Raw genomic sequence first — 12952 nt, 5'->3', positions numbered from 1 at the left:
AAACTAATCCTACCCTCCCTCCCTCCCTCTCTGCTTTCCTTCCTCACCTCTTTCCTCCTTACTTCCAATGTGAAAACACATCACAAAGTATTTCAAACATGCAGAAAGAAAAAAAATATATAGTGACAATATAGCTTATACCTTCATCTGTGATTGGAAAAGTGTGAATATTTTTCCCCCAGATCTCATCTTTCAAAGCACCAGAACATTGCAGATGCAACTGAAGCCCCCTTCTTCCCCTCCCCTCCCCCTCCCTTCTTCCTTCCACAGAAATAACAACTGTCTGCAAGTTGGTTGTATTTTTCCCATCTCTATTTTTATATTTTACTACAGATGTACATGTCCATAAACAATATATAGTATTTTTAAAGCTTTATATAAACATCATACTGTACATAACATTCTGCATCCCATTTTGTATACTCCTTTTAGTTTGTCTTTTAATAGGTGGTTTTAATTGGTTTATATTTATTGTGATTGCTGACATATTTCTACCATCTTATTTTGGGTGTTCCTTCTGCCATCCCCTTTTTTTCCTCTGCTGACGTCGTTATACCCTTAACATTTTAGCACACATTCTAAATTATATTTCTTTTTTTCTCCTAAAATCTAAAGTTACACAGTATCTTTCTTCTGTACTAAATCTGGCAAGCATTGTAGCAATGCCTGACAACCCACTAAATACCTGCTCTGTATTTCTTGTTTCCTAGAATTTGGGATCCACTAATTTTTAAAAATTAGTTATTTTTGGCTTTTAGTTAACAATTACATTTGCCAACAAATTTTACCAGTGCCTTCGCTCACCTTTTTTTTTTTTTTTTTTTTTTGTCTTTTCTTTTCTTTCTTTCTTTCTTTTTTTCCCCCTTACATTTCTTCTTCTGGGTTCACTTTTCTGCTTGCTGAATTCACCCTTAAGTAGTACTCAGTGTGTATGGTAGGGGTTAAGGGTGGTCAACTCTCTTAGTATTTGGTGTCTTAAAATGCCTCTGTGTTCCTTGAGTAACTGTGTTCCTCTGTTACTCTTGAGTAACAGTTTAGCAGGGTATAGAATTCTAGACAAATGGTAATTTACCTTCAGAACTTTGTCTTTTGGATCTCTTTTTGTTGACAAGAAGTTTGTTGTCCATCTGGTTATTGATTCATTATGAACTGTCTTTGGCAGCTCTTAAGAGCTATGCCTGGAACCAGCTTACTGTCACTTCTATTGTATTTTTTTTTGGCCAAATCAAGTCATGAGGCCAACTCAGATTCAAGAAATGGGAAAGTAGATTCCACCTTCTGATGGGGAGAGCTGCAAAGTCATATGACAAAGGCCCTGGGTACAGAAAGGACTGAATAACTAGGGCCATTTTTGCATTCAATTCGTCATTCTGTTCTCCTTCCTTGTCTTGCCACCCACAAGCATGCAGCTTCGTGTGGCCTGCAGTGCCAGGCAGCAGTTGGTAGAACTTTGTTCCAGCTTTTCTTATGAGTAGCAGAAGCTGTTCCCTACCTGCTTTGCTTTAAATAGTGAGCTTGGCTCTGGTTCCCCTTTGCATTGAATGTGGCTCTGCCCCTGCATTTTCTGGGGATTCTATGAGTCTCTGCTGTCCTGGAGAATTCTCACTGCCAGGGACCTTTGGCTGTTTTGCACCCAGGGCCCATCAAGCCCACCAAACCCACAGCTTCCTCTTTGCTTACCATGTTGTGGGGCTTTTTTCTTTCTTCTTTGAGAATTGTATCTTATTTTCGAGTAATTTATATCTTCAGATTTTCTATTTTTGCATTTCAGCTATCATCGCTATGTGTTTGGTATGATGGGGAGGAAGGGATTTCAAGATGTGAATTTAATTTGTGATACCACCTTGGCTGGGATTCCTGTGTTTACTTTCTTCATAAAACTGAGCTTGTCACATTCTTCAGGAAACAGATGAGGTTGTGACAGCTACATCAGAATGTACATAATTGTGGCAGTGAGAACAAAAGCTCAGACTCTCAGGGTTAGAAGGGGCCTTCCAGTGCTGTAATCTCTTCTATACCCATCCCACAGCAGGGACATCTGATGCCTGGACACCTCTGGGGATGGCTGGCCTGCCGCCTCTTCATCCCATGCCTGAATAGCCCTCGTTTTTAAAAAGTTGTTCTTTTTCAGCTGATATCTGCCTCCTTATAGATTCTCTTACCCATCCCCCACCCTCACCCCACGTAGTTCTGTTTTTATTCTCTGGAATGAAACGAACCACATCTGTGCTTTCTGCCTTTGAGAATCCATCAGAGTGTGGAGGCCATGACCAGGCCCCAAGTGAGCTCTCCTCCCGGCTGACCGGCTCCCAGTTCTGCAGCCTGAACTCATGGGGTCTGATGGCCCATCCTCTCCCCACATGGCTTTCTCTATGGACACTATGTATTTTCCCCTGTCTCTTAGGCAGGTCCTGGATGGAGCCTCAACGGTGGATTTAGGCACAGCAACCAGAAATTGAGCAGGTCTGCTTCTTGCCTCCGTGATTCTGGGACCCATTCTCCTATAGGTGCACCTGTGAGCTATGTCATGAGGTGGACTCTCATGGCTCCTCGGTCAACCATCATTCAATTCATTCATTTGTTCGTTTAGATCTTGAGTGCACCAGAGATGTGGTGGTAAACAAGACTGCCATGAAACTTGGGGTCTAGCGTAGGGAACAGATACAGTGTGACCATGAGCATGAGGGTTAGGTACATGGTGAAATGAGCATATATAAAGGGGGACCTCACCAGGTTTGGGAGGAAGCGATGTGTGCTCTGAGAGCACTTCCTCATTTTTTTAATATTTCCAAACTCAGGATTCTCGGGAGAGGAAATTGCCTTGCCAGCCCACTGTTCCTTGACCCACGAGGTGATAGGTCAGTGGCTAGCCTATGGCTTGGGTTTACGTACCTTGTCCAATTAACTCTGCCTGGGATGTTCAGCATCTTTGCACAGCATCCATCTGTCCATTCATTGGGCACACTAGGGATGCAGTGAAGGAATCCATGGCAAGCATCATTGCTGAGGAAGCTCATATAGGAATCACATAGGTCAGGGATGGGTGGGCGTGATAGTAGGTATGGTGGGCATGTAGTGGAAGGAACACGGTGCACAGAGAGACTGTGGCTGGAGCTTGGGGTGTGAGGGCGAGCATGGGACCAGGTCAGCTCTTCCATCCCCAACGCCAGTGTGATGAATGGCACGTAGTGGGTACTTTATAATTATTCACCGGATCAGGGAAAGCGTGATTGGCTCCTGGGAGTCCCGAGGTCTGGATTTAGCACCAATCTTGCAACCAACTAGCTGTAGGTCCTCAGGAAGGTCACTTAACCTCTCTGAACTTCAGTTTCCCATCTGTAAAGTGGTATGATGTTTGCTCTGACAATGTTACAGGTGACTGTGAGCATCAAAGGGAAAATGTGTGACATGCTTTGTAAACTGGAAACGGTTTTCTATAGGGAATCTTATCACTAGCATTGGTATTAGTGCTGTTAGCACTAATGTCCAGTTAGCATTCAGTAATGCATATTTAAGGAAGGACTTCCCAGTGAATGGCTCTAATCTATGTGTCGCCAAGTGTTGGGCAATTAACAAGCAGGTTCTGAAGGCCTGTCCTTGTGCCCAGCCTTCTGCCGATTGCAGATGGAAGAGCTGAACTTGGAAAACATGATCTTCTGGAACAAAAGGAAACTCTAGGAGCCTAAAGGGTGGCTGGCGGCCCTTGCAGGAATGGGAAGGGGAGTGTTGGGCTGCAGACAAGACCCTGAGAACTTTGGAGGGGCTGCAGTCCTTGGGATCCTATAGAGTCCCACTGATGTCCTGTCCTGCAGAAATAGTTACTCATTAAAGTCTGAGAAATTAATGTGTGTGGGGGTTGAGGGAACTGGAGAGGAGGTGTTGAATAGATTTCCTTGTCAGAAAAATGAGTTGGCATCTCAACTTTAGAGTACATCCAGATCATCAGGGATGCTGATTAAAAACGGAGCAGCCCTAGAGATTCCTATTTGGTGGTTGTGGAATAGAGCTTGGGAAGCCACACTGTAATGAGCCACCCCCACCCAGGTGGTTCTGAGGCGGTTGGCAGTGTTGTCTTTGAAGTACCCCATCCCATGCCTGGGGCACACCTCCATGTCCCAGCTTCCTGTTGTCAAAATCGAGCCAAACAGAGCTTCTTAAAAACAAACAAACAAACAAACAAACAAACAAACAAAAACATGGGAAAGCATGGATCTGAATTGGAGGTGATGTTTGCAAATGGAGCAGGACGTTATTTTTGTACCCATCAGTGGAAAAGTTCTTGGGGGTTAGTGAACAAGAGTGGAGTCTGTTGCTTCATGCTACTCTAATTGTGGTCCCTGAAGCTCTCAGTGGGAAGTAAAAACCAGAATATTCTTTCTGAAGATCCTATGTGCTACCCTGTAAGGTCTGTTTTGCAAAATTAATTAGCTTTGGGCCAGTTTCTTATCCCAAACCATTTGGGATTTGTGAGCTGCAGTTAGAGGAAGCATAGGTATGGGAAATAATTTCTTCTCCTGGTCTTTGTTCTCAGCGCATTGGCTTAGCTCCACCGATGTGCCAGGCACAGGGCTGGAATCCAGAAATCGCAGGCATGATCTTTGCCCTTGGGGGAGGACAAAAAAAAAAAAAAAAAAAAAAAAAAGAAAGAAAGAAAAGAAAAGGAAAAAAAAAGCCAACACACAGCTGGAATACGAAGAGGAGGAAAAGAAGTGTAGTTGGCAGGCTCAGTCAGGGTCTTGAGAGAATAATACCAACCAAGGGGAAACCGGATGAAAATCAATTACAACATTTCCAGGGGTAAACGACTCCCTAAAAAGTAATTAGAAATATTAAATTCCTCCTCTCCCCGGCATGAATGAACTGCTGGCTAGCGAGGAAACACAGTGCAAAAGTTGTTCCAGACCAGATTCTTTGCTTGAGAACGTCCACTCCGATCCTGGTTGCAGCAGGCCAGGAGGAAGGTGCCGGAAGAATTATGTACAGCCTTCAGGGATCTTGTTTATCTCCCTGAAACAGGGAATGCCTTGGCAAAGGAACTGAGGCGCACCGTGTGAGGCAGGCCAGAGAGAGCGGGGTTTCTATTCATAGGCACCCCGTTTCTTAGTTCACACTTTTTAGCAGTCTTGTTAGCAACGGCGACGATGCCACCGGCAGCCATCGCTTGCATTCTTGCTCGGTCCCGGAATGTCCAGAGCCTGTGCTGCCCTGCGTCTCAGCTCTCCCTCCTCCCCTGCCCCCGATCCCCCACCCCCACCCCGTTCTAGCAGGCAGGTAGAAGAGGAATCTCCATGCCTTACGGGTGAGGGTGCTGAGGCCCAAAGAGGTCACCCAGCGGCACCCAGGGCCGTGCCTGCTCCGGCTCTAGTGTCCTGGGCAAGCCGCTACAGACAGTGGCTCCCCACTTTGTGGAATCCAGCGGCTATTTGGGGCGTTCCAGAAAAGTAAAGACTGTGGCAGGTACAGATAGTTTGCTCAAAAACAAAAACAAGGGGCTCCTGGGTGGCTCAGTCGGTTAAGCGGCTGACTTCGGCTCAGGTCATGATCTCGCGGTCCGTGAGTTCGGGCCCCGCGTCGGGCTCTGTGCTGACAGCTCAGAGCCTGGAGCCTGTTTCAGATTCTGTGTCTCCCTCTCTCTGACCCTCCCCCATTCATGCTCTGTCTCTCTCTGTCTCAAAAATAAATAAACATTAAAAAAAAAAAGACCAACCCCAGAAGAGGTGCAGGATATGGATTCTTTAAAAAAAAAAAAAAAAAAAAGGCAAAAAAGGCAACAGAGAAAAAGAAAAAGAAACCAAGCTTCTCTCTAAGGGTCTCAGTTCCCTTCCCTGCATCTTTCCCCCCTCCCATTGAATTATTTAACAATTGCAAATTGTTCCCAAGTGCCTGGGCAGGTTTGTTTGTATTTTATTATTATTGCAAGGAGTGTTTCCTGAGTGATATTAGGAGGAGTGGTCGTACAAGTACACTCAGCAGCCCGGCCAGGGGTCCTCGCTGAAGCTGGGTTGTTTTGTGATGGTGTGTTACCGGAAGTCACATTCCCAGGCAGCTGGTGAGCAGGGAGGCCTTGACACCTGCTGACCTGGGCGGCCACACCTGCTCATTTGTGTGCTCATCCGTGAACTTACCGAGCACCTCCCCGCTCAGCCTCTCTCCCAGGGGCTCACAGTGTCTCATGGGAGATGTGGACAACCCAGAGAATGTTCACAATGGCCGGCCCTTGGCCCATACTGGCCTTGACAGAGCTTTTACAGACCATGGTGACATGAGAAAAAGAAGGAGGAGTTTTTCCTAGAGCTAATGTTGTTATTTTAAAGAACATCCATTACTTGTTCTTCCTTTTCTCCTCCCCTTCCTACTCATCATATCCTCTTTAAAATTAAATCGCAGTGATAGAAGATGTTAGGATTTGTTTGTTCATTTTATTTTGTTCTTTAATGTCCTTATATGAGAAAATAAAATATGACCACTTACCCTGGCATTCTGATTCCTTTTTGGTATTGTGTGCAGGAGTCTGGGCACTGCCGTTACTGGTGATGTTCCAGAAGCTAGTGAGAGGTCCGTGGGGCCTAGGGAGGAGGTGGTCAGACCTGCTGGCTATGATCAGGGAGGATCTGGGCAAACAGGGACATCTGAGCTGAGCCATGGAAGGCAAAGTGAGGGGGTGCTCACCAGGGAGCAGGAGTTCCGAGAGGAAGGTTGCTGAGCAGAGACAGGCAGAGCTGAGATGCTCTTTAGAACACTGCCTGCCAGCTTGAGGAGTCCAGGCAAGGAGCGGGGAGGCCAGCCAGCGGTGCGGGGAGCCGGGAGGCCATATGGGTAAAGTGAAGGATTTTGAACAAAGTGCCTTTGGCCCTGGAGGGCCTCAAAAGCCTTTGAGCACAGTGACATGATCAGCTTTTCATTTAAGGAGCTCACTCTGGAGGAAAGGTGCTGGCAGGAACGGGAGGGAGCAGGCCTGGGAGTGAAGGAGCCTGCCTGAGGTCCAGGGCAGAGATGACAAGGCCAGACAGGGGCACGTGACAATGGGGCAGAGAGGCTGGCGCAGCAAGGAGAACCTTCAGGACTTGAGACTGACTGGGTGCAAGGGGCCGTGCAAACCTTGAGTCTAGGGTCGTTCCTGATTTTTCCAGCTTGGGGGACCTGCAGAGGGGAATGTTAATACTAATACTAATGCAAATATCAATACTAATAATAGCGATGGCTGACATTTACTGAGCTCTCCTGTGTACTAAGCACCTGCTGAGCGCCATACCTATACAGAAGGCTTACAGAGAGAAAGCAGTCTTCTCGGGGTCTGAATCTCAGGGTCTCTTTCCCAGACACATCTGCAGTGCACCTTCTGGGACACTGACCCCGTTTAAGGGGAAGGTGGTAAGTCTGAGTTTGAACTTGTGGGTCACCCAGGTGGAGACGTGCAGTCTGGAGCTGAGGGGCACAGCAGGGATGAGGTCGGGATTTGGGGTTACTGCCCACAAGAGGTGGTTGACGCTGTAGGAGGGATGAAATTGCCTGGAAATGGTGCCTGGAAAGACAGTTTTTGCCCAACAGACATAAGTGGGAGTCGTCCTGCCCTTCCAGCCCCTAGGCCTCTCTCCCTAGCTGATTTGAGTGTTTGGTTGTGTGTTTTGTGGGATCATTGAAATGAGGAAAGGGGAGAATGCAGGGTTTTCTTTCCCTTTTGTTTGTCCCCCCCCCCCCCACCCCCGCCCCGAGCTTTTTATTATGGATGGCTTCAGGTACAACCCGCAGGAAGATGAGATAAACAGCATCTGTGAAGCCAGTGCTCATGTTCAGCAGTTACCAAACATGCACCTGCCCCCTTCCCGACCGACCTGCTAGAATGCAGACCCCCACATCCAGGCCTTCTCCACTCTGTGTCTCCTGCTGTCTGCTTCAGCCACCCTGAGCTGGCAGATCCTCAGCATGTCTCGAGCTCTGGTGCGTGTCCTGGGTTCACAGCTGCGCCTCCTTGGGCCGGTCACAGTGTAACTGGGTGACTGTGCCAAGTCCATGAGCACCCACTGTATACTGTGCATCAGGGGCCTGGGCCACATGCTCCGTAGGACAGAGGACAGTATGGTGTTCAAGGAGAATGTGTGTGTCCCTCATAAAAGAGACCCCAGAGAGCTCCCTTGCCCCTTCTGCTGTGTGAACGTGCAGGGAGAATACAGGCTTTCTGGAAACCGGAAGTGGCTCTTCACTAGACCCGGAATCTGCCAGGGCCTTCATCTTGGACTTCCCAGCCTCCAGCACCGTGAGGAATCAACGTTCATTGTTTAAGCCACACGGTCTATGGTATTTGTTATAGCCGTCCCGATGGAGTATGGCACAGGCCATTTGTAATTCACCCCAGTCAGGTCAAAGGAAAACCCTGGTCCCCTCACCCTGTGTTGAAACTCTAAGCTTATACTTGCTTCCTGGAGGTTTGGTTGTGTTTTACTTTTTGCTATTGCCCTTCCGGACAGACCTTCTGGATCTTTTTTTGGAGCAGAGCTTTTTCTGCCATGGAGGCCTAGAACGCTAATTGCGGGTTGTGGGTTTTGCAGACCTGGCTGATGGTGAGGGGCACGGTCTCGTGGCACACCACCTTGTCTCCTCCAGTCTGCTGGCATCCACTCTTGCGCCGAGCTACAGACCCCTCCATTGGAACAAAATTTCCCAGAATCCCAGTGTATAAAATTGGTAGAAGGGAACCCTCCTGGCTAGACGGTGGTGGGGATCCAGAGCCCTGCCCAGTGGGGCCACACTATGTCAGTGCCCGCTTTGAGGGGCCTCCTGTGGAACAGAGGTTGAAATTCCCGGTTGGACTCCTCACCCTCAAGGCCCCACCTGGGAGTGAGACCATCCATGTCTCTCCCCGCTGAACCTACAGCTGAGGGTGCTCATCTTATCTCGTGCTCAGATGGGCAGAATGGCACAGAGCGCAATAGAGATGGCTCAGGTGTGCCCTCCCCCAGGGGTGGGGGAGGCCGCCATGGCAACAGCGGGCTGGTTCATGGAAGAGTGAAACCCATGAAGAGGACAGGGGCAGGGCGGGGTGGCGCGTGTGTGTGCTGTGACCAAACAGAGCAAACCTGTCCGTCCTGCATGGACTATGGGTGGGCTCCGGGGCCGAGGAGGGGTGTGATGCTGCCCCACAAGTTAACTGCACTCATGATCACTGGATGGGCTTTTAGATCCATGCATCTAAAAAACATTCAAGGCACTTGAGGAGTATCCGGGGCCCTGGCGAGGCTTTGCCACCACAGCTGAAAAGAAAGGCCACTCCCCCAGGGTCCCAAGGTAGATCCAGATGTGTTAACACAGAGTCTGATGACAAAGCCCAAGTTTAGAAATTTGTGTTTCTTCTTGCACATGTGAAGTTTCTGTTGTTCTGTAAATAGTAATTAAAACTAGACAACAATGCCACGTTTTAATTTATTTATTTCAGCAGACTGCATCGGCGGCCTCCTAGTAAAATTCCTTTATCCTCTAGTATGCTCTCTGTTAACAGCACTTCTCCCTGCCGTGCACTCTTCTGTCCATGCTGTTTCTAGGGAATGTGGAGAATTTAGTGTGGCTGTGCTTTCTGGATGGGGTAGTGCATACTTTGAGGTGAGGCGTTTCCCGAGCTGTGGAAAATTAAAGCATTGTCTTCATAGTTAGAAAGCTTCCTCCTCCAACAAGCCTCTTCCAGCCATTCCGGTCACCGACCCTCCGTCCCCTAAGAAATCCTTAAGCAAGGCAGACGGATAGTGCGATCAAAAGTGCCTGGTTCTGGGCAGGGCTCTCAGAATGATTTATAAATGAATACTCTTTCCTACTCCCCACCACCTCAGGGGCCCTTCCCCTCCCCTTGCATGGTTTCATTAGCCCTCACTTCTCCAAGTATATTGCTGGAAGTTTCCTTGTCGGTGCTGCGACCCCAGGTGACTCAGGGATGCCTGCTGCCACGTCATCCTTGGTGTCCCCACCTCCCAGGTCTCATGAAGTCATGGGTAAGTGCCTAGTCAGGCTGGCTCCAAGCCCAGCTCCCCCCATCTGCTGTCAGTGTGCCCTTGAGTTGGGTACTTCAACTCTCTCAGCTGCTGCTTCCAAATCTGCAAAATGGGGGTGCTGTAAACATTCGGCTACTTGAGATGATGTTTGTGAAGAGTTTAGGGTTTTGCCTGGCACGTCGTGAGCCTCAGGAGTGGAAAGCTCAGTCCATGTGTGTCGTCCCTGGCATGTTTGTGGTCACAAAGTTGCTGATTTAAAAATAAAGTTCTGGGAGCGCCTGGGTGGCTCAGTCGGTTAAGCGCCTGACTCTTGATTTCAGCTTAGCTCATGATCTCACAGTGCGTGAGTTCGAGCTCTGTGCTGTCAGGGCAGAAACAGCTTAGGATTCCCTCTCTCTCCCTCTCTCTCTGCCCCTCACCTGGTGGTGCTCGCTCACACTCTCTCTCAAAATAAAGAAACATTTAAATGAAATAAAATAAAATAAAATTCTGTGTGCTCTGTTGTTATGCAGAAGAATCCAGCACATTCTTTTGCCTATTTGAGAGCAACAGGAATGGAATCTTGACAGGGACTCCCGTCCAGGATTCTCTGTGATTTCAGATAAGACGCACCCCATGGGTTCCCCAACAGTGCAATCCATCCCTTGGCCCAGATGACCTCTGTGAGCCCTTCCTGGCCTGACAGTTCCTAAAATACGAGTATCTGGAGCCTGAGCAGGGCATAGGGGTGGGCCCTCATCAGCAGCTGGTTGGGGAAGGCAAGTCAGCCCAGGGTTTCCTGGAAAGCTCTGAGATGGGAGAGGGGGGGGGGTGGGTTGGTGGTGGTCACCCCTTCCTCTGTGCTTGCTTAATAAGCTCCACTTTTGGGCTTTGAAGAGCAAGGCTGCCGGTTCCTGTGCCCACCACGCAGGGATGCCTGGCCTAGCATCCCCGTCTGCTGCTGTTCAGGGGAAGGGTCTTGACAGAATCTGTGAAAATGCCCCTCTGACCTGAGAGGCAGCTGGTAAAGGGTGTGCCTGGCACACAGCACAAGCCCTAGGATGGAGGCTGCGTGGCAGGGTCGGGAAGCCTGGTTGTCATGTCAACAGATTGGCTGGAAATAGCGAGGGGCGGGTTCCCATATGGTGCCTGTCGTGACCATACCACCCGCTCCTTCCATCGCACGGCTGGGCTGGCCTAGGCTTTTAGAGGAGTGGAAGTGGGGGACTCAGGAGGATATCCCCCTCTCATTGCCTCAGGAAGGACCAGATGGAGCAGGGACTGTCCTGGGGTCTCCAGTGTTGTTTAATGTGAAGCCCCAGAAAGGAGCTCATAGACCAGTGTCTACCCTCAAGGCCACCATGACTCCTTTCGTCCCCCCCTTGGGTGCCCAGCAAGCATTCCCTCAGCACCTCGTGTGTGCCAGGGCCACAGGGGACCTGAGGAAAGTAAACTGACTAGAATCGGCCCAAGGTCAATTGGCTAGTAAGTGGGAGATTTGCAACCAGGCATCTGGCTGCAGAGTAGGACCCTAGACTGTTATGCTCCAGAGGTACAGGATATAGCCCCGTCCTTAGAGAGCCACACTCCAGGGGCTGCCCTGGGCCATTACATTCTGGAGGGTGCTGAGTATCTCACCCAGTAGAGGCTTCCAGAATGAAGCAAGATGTGCTGGGCTTGGCCAGGCACAGAGGATGTGGGATGTCTGTTATGGGGAAACCACATGCGGTCTAGGGAGTTGGGGTCTGGTGCCGGGTGAGGGGAGCACAGTGTCTCGGGCAAGAGGGTCTGCCCCAGCCTGCTCGGTGACTTGCCGTGTGCCCTTGGTGACTTCCTGCCCTTCCCTCCACTCCAGTTTCCTCACGAATAGAGGGTAGCTGGGCAAGGAGGCCTCCAGCCTACTGACTGCACATGAGTCCATCCTCCAGACAAGAGGACGTTTTGTGCCCCTGTGTATTCATTATGGTGTTCCATGTTTATTTCTCTTTAGTTTCTTTGTATGGTGCATTTGAAAAACACTTTCCTGGCCCTGCAGAGAACAAAGGCATGCGTTCCCTTTCCATACCTAGGCTCAGGGATTAAAGACGAATGGATTTCTCTCCCATTTTAAGATTAGAAAACTGAGGCCCAGGAGAGGCCATGAGACCGGTCCTGGCAAGATATTATCACGTTCCTGCTTGTTTGGTTCAAATTGTGGGAAAATATACATAATATCAAATTTACCATTGGAGCCATTTTTAAGTGTGCAGTTTGGCAGCATTAAGTTCATTCACACTCTTGTGCATTCATCGCTGCCATCCATCGCCAGAACACTTCATCTGCCAGACCGAAACTCTGTACCTATTAAACTCTAGCCCCCCATGCCCCCCTCCCCAGCCCCTGGGAGACACCACTCTACTTTCTGTCTCCGTGAATTTGACTCCACTACGTCCCTCATCTAAGTGAATCATGCAATATTTATCCTTTTTATCTGCCTCATTTCACTTCCTGCTTGCTTTTTTTTTTTTTAATTTCAAGAACTGCATTCAAATAATATATATATATTTTAAGGCTCAGGAAGGATCTGTTAGACCTAAAAAGAAAACAAAGTAAGAATTTCACAGCAAGGTTGCTACTTGGGGAAAAAATAATCATATTTTTTTCTGCATGAAAATGAATAAGCCCTAAAAAATCCTCCTGTTCTCTTTGCAGGATTTATGAAGGTAATTTTTCTTTGCCCTCCACCTGGGAAAGGGCCCAGGAGGCCAGGACGGGTGTTTAAGAAGCAGAGTCCCGGGGAGGGGACACTGTGGAGGCCATAGGCAGCCTTACTTTTTACCCTGTGTCTGGGCTGGGTGGGGGTCCTCTCATGGTTAGAACTGGGCCCAGTTTTAGGGGGTGGTTCTGACAGACCCGCTCTAGAGACACCAAACTACTGCCTGTAAGAATCCTCCCAGAACCCTGGAGCTTGGAGATCCTAGAGGCTGTCCCAGGACCAGGATCCTAAAGCCCAGAGA

This window comes from Panthera leo, chromosome D4 (genome assembly GCF_018350215.1).
Source record: "Panthera leo isolate Ple1 chromosome D4, P.leo_Ple1_pat1.1, whole genome shotgun sequence".
In the NCBI taxonomy this organism is placed as follows: domain Eukaryota; kingdom Metazoa; phylum Chordata; class Mammalia; order Carnivora; family Felidae; genus Panthera; species Panthera leo.
This window is presented reverse-complemented; position numbering follows the sequence as displayed.